This window comes from Pongo pygmaeus, chromosome 5 (genome assembly GCF_028885625.2).
Source record: "Pongo pygmaeus isolate AG05252 chromosome 5, NHGRI_mPonPyg2-v2.0_pri, whole genome shotgun sequence".
NCBI lineage: Eukaryota > Metazoa > Chordata > Mammalia > Primates > Hominidae > Pongo > Pongo pygmaeus.
This window is the reverse complement of record NC_072378.2, coordinates 31,428,983-31,435,508: the sequence shown is the minus strand read 5'-3', so window position 1 is coordinate 31,435,508 and position 6,526 is coordinate 31,428,983. Positions and strand designations below refer to the sequence as shown.

At 42.0% G+C, this 6,526-nt stretch overlaps 1 pseudogene; it reads left to right on the top strand.

The window, feature by feature from the left end:
• Positions 1-2,094: 2,094 nt before the first annotated feature.
• Positions 2,095-2,655, top strand: LOC134739791 (dihydrofolate reductase-like; annotated as a pseudogene).
• The last annotated feature ends 3,871 nt before the right edge of the window (positions 2,656-6,526 follow it).

The following is a 6,526-nucleotide window of genomic DNA, read 5'->3' as shown; positions in this document are numbered from 1 at the left end:
AAAAATTTTCACAACCTACTCATCCGACAAAGGGCTAATATCCAGAATCTACAATGAACTCAAACCAATTTACAAGAAAAAAACAACCCCATCAAAAAGTGGGCAAAGGACATGAACAGACACTTCTCAAAAGAAGACATTTATGCAGCCAAAAAACACATGAAAAAATGCTCACCATCACTGGCCATCAGAGAAATGCAAATCAAAACCACAATGAGATACCATCTCACACCAGTTAGAACGGCAATCATTAAAAAGTCAGGAAACAACACGTGCTGGAGAGGATGTGGAGAAATAGGAACACTTTTACACTGTTGGTGGGACTGTAAACTAGTTCAACCATTGTGGAAGTCAGTGTGGCAATTCCTCAGGGATCTAGAACTAGAAATACCATTTGACCCAGCCATCCTATTACTGGGTATATACCCAAAGGACTATAAATCATGCTGCTATAAAGACACATGCACACGTATGTTTATTGCGGCACTAATCACAATAGCAAAGACTTGGAACCAACCCAAAGGTCCAACAATGATAGACTGGATTAAGAAAATGTGGCACATATACACCACGGAATACTATGCAGCCATAAAAAATGATGAGTTCATGTCCTTTGTAGGGACATGGATGAAATTGGAAATCATCATTCTTAGTAAACTATCACAAGGACAAAAAACCAAACACCACATGTTCTCACTCATAGGTGGGAATTGAACAATGAGAACACATGGACACAGGAAGGGGAACATCACACTCTGGGGACTGTTGTGGGGTGAGGGGAGGGGGGAGGGATAGCATTAGGAGATATACCTAATGCTAAATGACAAGTTAATGGGTGCAACGCACCAGCATGGCACATGTATACATATGTAACTAACCTGCACATTGTGCACATGTACCCTAAAACTTAGAGTATAATAAAAAAAAAAGAAATCAAGCCTGAATATAAGCTAACCTCCATAGCCAATTACCAATTTAGAAGCAATACAGATAATAGAAATACATATTAAACTACAGCTTGGGGAGCAATCGGCAAAATGCACACTATGGGAAGCTCTACCACACAATATAAATTTCAAGGAAGAATCTTTAGAATAAAAGAGAACAAAATCATCTTTCTAAAGGTAAAACCAAATTATGATTTTGGATGATAAAAATATAAAATAGAACAAAGAAATGATGATCATAAAAGTCAAGATGTTATTTTTATTTGGAGGAAGAAGGAGTTTATTGCTGAGCTGGGGCAAATGATGGAGCTTCTGGTTTGCTCCGCAAACGTCTATCCCTGGTGGTTAATGGGTGCTTACTTTTTATTAAAGGACACAAATTTTAGACCTTTTTTTTTCCTTTTGCAGTCCTAGATTTTATTTTATGACACAAAGGCTAACGAATAAATAATTTATAGGGTATGGTTACTGTTTTGCACAAAGCCCCCTCTCCATCTTCCCTGTGAGCACCCAGAACAAACAGCAGCCCCAGGACCCCCAGCAGGGGTGACCTCACTTCTAGGTGTGCATCCAGCTCACATCACCAGAGGCAACATGCAGGCCTACTCATTGACTCCTGGAAGAACCTGATAGGACACAGCTGAGGGGAAGCCTTCCCCTCCATCTGCAGGCTCTTGGCCATCAGTGTAGAGGGAGCCGGTCCTCACCTCTCCACAGGCGCCTTCACGGCCAGAGCCTCCTGTCTGCTTGGGGAGTAAGGTCTGGCCCTTCCCCTGAACACGGTGACAGGGATCTCGCCAAAGGTGGAGATGACACCATTCCTCCCCCACCAACCTCACGCTTCTTTTGCTTTACAGGAAAGTTGACGCAGGCTGATGTCCAGTGAAGAAATCCCAGGTGCTTAGGAAGGAGAGGTGGATCTCAAGGCTGTGCGTGGTCTGCAAAAGGAAGCGCATGGACCACCAGGGGGCGCTGCTGCGCTGCTGCGCTGCTTCTGCTCCCAGGAGGTGGATGCCCAGGACGAGCTTTGAGGTGGAGAGAGGGATGTCATTGCTCATCCTCCAGTTTCCAAGTAAAACCTTCCGGCCAGTCTTGGCCGCGCGTTCTGGTGTAGCTAGCGGGCTCGGAGGTGCTCACCGCTGCTGTCATGGTTCCTTTGCTAAACTGCATCGTCGCTGTGTCCCAGAACATGGGCATTGGCAAGAACAGGGACCTGCCCTGGCCGCCGCTCAGGAATGAATTTAGGTATTTCCAGAGAACGACACAAACTCTTCAGTAGAAGGTAAATAGAATCTGGTGATTTTGTGTAGGAAGACCTGGTTCTGATTCCTGAGAGAATCGACCTTTAAAGGATAGAATTAATTTAGTTCTCAGCAGAGAACTCAAGGAGCCTCCACAAGGAGTTCATTTTCCTGCCGGAAGTCTGGATGATATCTTAAAACTTACTGAACAACCAGAATTAGCAAATAGAGTAGACATGATTTGGATAGTTGGTGGCAGTTCTGTTTATAAGGAAGCCATGAATCACCCAGGGCATCTTAAACTGTTTGTGACAAGGATCATGCAGGACTTTGAAAGTGACACGTTTTTTCCAGAAATTGATTTGGAGAAATATAAACTTCTGCCAGAATACCCAGGTGTTCTCTCTGATGTCCAGGAGGAGAAAGGCATTAAGTACAAATCTGAAGTACTTGAGGAGAATGATTAATATGAAGGTGTTTTCTGGTTTATTTTAAGTTGTTCCCCCTCCCTCTGGAAAAAAAAAGTATATATTTTTACATTAGAAAAAAAAGACTTTTGTTGACTTTAGATCTATGGATAATTATTTTCAAGCAATGTGTTTTTATTCCCCACTAATCTTGAATATATCACATACCATTTATGAAACATTCTTGCTATAACTAAGTGCCTCTCCAAGACCCCGACTGAGTCCCCAGCACCTGCTACAGTGAGCTGCCATTCCACACCCACCGCATATGGGACTCTTGCCAGTCCTTAACATTGTCAGCCTTTTCAAATGTTGGTAGTATTTCTTAAAGATGAAGATGCACATACCCTCCAACTGAGCAGTTTCACTAGTGGGAAATACCGAAAGCTTCTTACATGTATACCCAGAAGTTTGCACACAAATGTTGCAGCCTTGTTTGTAACAATGAAAAATTGAAAACAACCTGGAAGTCCAGTGATGAGAAAATGAATATATTTCTGTCTTTCGGGGAACCCAAAGTAGGTTCCAAGACTGCAATTTCAGTGAAAGCAGTTTATTTGCTAGGTCTTACCAGAAATCATCAATTGAGGTATGGAGAAATGGAACTGAGAAGGTAAGAAAACCATTTTAAAGTCAGTGAGCAGGGTCTCTTCGGTAACAAGCTCCATACTGCTGAGATACAGGGAAACAGAGGGGAGAAAGCTGGAGTATTGATCCCCCACTCCTTGGTTGTCAGCTCCCTGTCCTGTGTGTGGATGGAACGTACTCCAGCTGCTCTATAGCAAGTCCCAGGTGTTTGCAGCAAGAAGCTGATGGCATGCATGGGAACAGTGAATGGCAAACACTTAAAGCAATTCCGTGTTTAAGTATATAACTTCTTCATATCTTTTTTTTTTTTTTGGCAGAGTTTCACTCTTGTTACCCAGACGGAGTACAATGGCGTGACCTCAGCTCACTGCAACCTCCGACTTCCCGGGTTCAAGCGATTCTCCTGCCTCAGGCTCCCAAGTAGCTGGGACTACAGGCACGCGCCATGACTCCCGGCTAATTTTGTGGTTTTGGTGGAGATGGGTTTCATCATGTTGGTCAGGCTGGTCTCGAACTCCTGACCTCAAGTGATCCGCCTGCCTCGGCCTCCCAAAGTGCTGGGATTACAGGCGTGAGCCACCGCACCTGGCAGATCTTTATTCTTTTTATGTAGTAAAAAGTATAAAGCCACACATGGTTTCTTTGAAATATTTTATGATTTTAAAAAATACAGAAGCAGGAAAACCAATTCTAAGTTCAAGTGAGGGATGATGGTAGTTTGAACCAAAGGGTTGCATGTAGTAAGAAACTGTGATTTAAGATATATTTTAAAGTTGGAAGTAGGAGGATATTCTGATGGAGTTTGACCTGGGTTTTGGGCCCACTGAGTTTGAGATGCCTTTGAGAAATGAAGGAAGAAGAGAGAGAATAAAAGAAAAACTGGCCAGGCACAGTGGCTCACACCTGTAACACAGTGGCTCAGCATTTTGGGAGGCAGAGACAGGCAGATACCTTGAGATCACCTTGGGCAACATGGTGAAGCCCCATCTCTACAAAAAATACAAAAGTTAGCTGGGCATTGTGGCGCACACCTGTAGTCCCATCTACTCAGGGGGCTGAGATGGAAGGATCAATTGAGCCCGCGAGGTCAAAGCTGCAGTGAGTTGTGATTGTGCCACTGCACTCCAGCCTGGGTGACAGAAGAGACCTTGTCTTGAAAAAGAAGCTGAAAACAATGGAACCATGCCTTCAGAATTCTAGAAAGAAAGTTATTTTCAACTTATAAATCTATATTCAACCAAATAATCAAGGATGAAGGTAAAATAATACATTTTTAGGCAAGCAAAGACTCAGGGGTTGCCTCCATGTACCCTTTGTTGAGAAGCTATTGGAGAAAATAATCCAGCAAAATGAAGGAGTAGACAAACCAGAGAATGACATGGATCCAGCAAATAGGATCCAACACAGGAAATATTCCAGCTATGGAGCCGGCTTAAAAAAAAAAAGCAGTAAAAATATTAATAGGTTAGCTGGATGGAATGGCTCATGCCTGCAGTCCCAGCTACTCAGGAGGTTAAGCAAGAGGTTGGCTTGAGCCCAAGAGTTGCAGACCAGCCTGCCCACCATAGTGAGATTCCCTTCTCTTAAAAATAATAATAAGTTATTGCCAGATTTGGGGCATTTGGAAAGAAGTTCATTGAAGATAAAGCAAAAGTTAGAAAAAAAAAAAAAGGGGAAGGGTGGTTAGGCAATCATTAATTCTAGGGCAGAAGGAAGTACAGGACAGGAAGTAAGAGCATAATACTCTGTTTTTCTCAACAATGAGCAATATGTACATACTCATAATGATGTGACTACGTAGCTCCTAACTCTAGTATCTACTTTGGGACAATACGGGAGGAAAAATGAAGATAGTGATGGTGTAAGAGCTAAATCCTCATCTGTCATATCAAGAAATCACTACAGAATGTATAAAATAATCAAGAAATGACTAAGTAGTTATGTGAGGAAAAAAATAGAAGACATTGCTAAAAGAGTTAAAAGTCATTGCTCTGGAGAATTAGGAGGGATGAGGCAGGGGACTGTTAGGATGCATTATAAACTGAAGAGGCTTTTTAAAAATTACATATATTAATATATGCACCCACTTGAAAAACTGAAAAAATAATAATTTGGAAAAACCCATGAAGGTAACTATCAGAAGGAAAAACAAAGAAAATTAAAAGTGCTTGCCTATGGAAAGAACAAATGGCAGGACTGTTGTTTTCATTTCATTCAAAGTCAAAATCAAATGACTTTTAGAGCCATTTGATTTTACTTAATCATTTTCATCTATTTCTTTAATGAAAACAACTCTATCATAATAAAAACTTACACTCATTCATAGAAAACAAACAAACAAAAAAACCTTCCTGCACAGCCCATCTCATTCTCCCTGAATCCTCAGCACTAATGAGGACTGTCTCCTTCTCATCTGCCTGGACTGGGCTTTTTAACACTGGAAAGTGGATGTGATTTCTAGTTTCTGCATGTCCTGGTTTATTGTGCTGCCAGTAAAATAAAATCAAAATACACATTGAATAAATAACAAATAAAATAACCCATAGTGAGCAAAGTTTTACAATGTATTTTTTTTGAGTCAAGATCCCACTCTGTGGCCTGGGCTGGAGTCCAGTGGTGAGATCATAGCTCACTACAGCCTTGAATCCATAAGCTCAAGGGATCTTCCCATCTCAGCCTTCCCAATACCTGGGAATACAAGTGCCCACCACCAGGCCTAGCTAAGTTTACTTACTTTTGTATCTTTTAGAGACGAGGGTCTCACAATGTTGTCCAAGCTGGTCTCCAACTTCTGATCTCAAGTAATCCTCTTGCCTTAGCATCCTGAATTGCTGGGATTACAGGGGTGAGCTGTCATGGCTGGCTTGTAATATACTGACACCATCAAGGTTTCCTTCTCCAAGTGTGGACACAGCAGCAGACGCCCCTTGTCTCTTGGGTCAGGACACTGGGTAGAGTGGAAGAGCAAGACAACAAAGTCCCTGCAGAAAGCGCCCACATGGAAGAGGTCCAGCAGGGAGGGCCAGCTGTCCCAGGGCCACCATATCTAGGGATAACTCCTCTTTCTGGGCAGGACTGTTCTTTGATTACTTTTGTATTCATGATAGTTCTGAAATCGTAGGATGATGAGACTCAAGACTGGCTAGGGTTTGTTTTCAAAAAACCATCTCCAAGATTTGTTGATCTTTTGAATGGTTTTTAGTGTTGCAATGTCCTTCAGAATTTAACTCATTCTTAACATTTCACAGACTACTTTCAGTTAATAATGTACTAGTGCCCATAA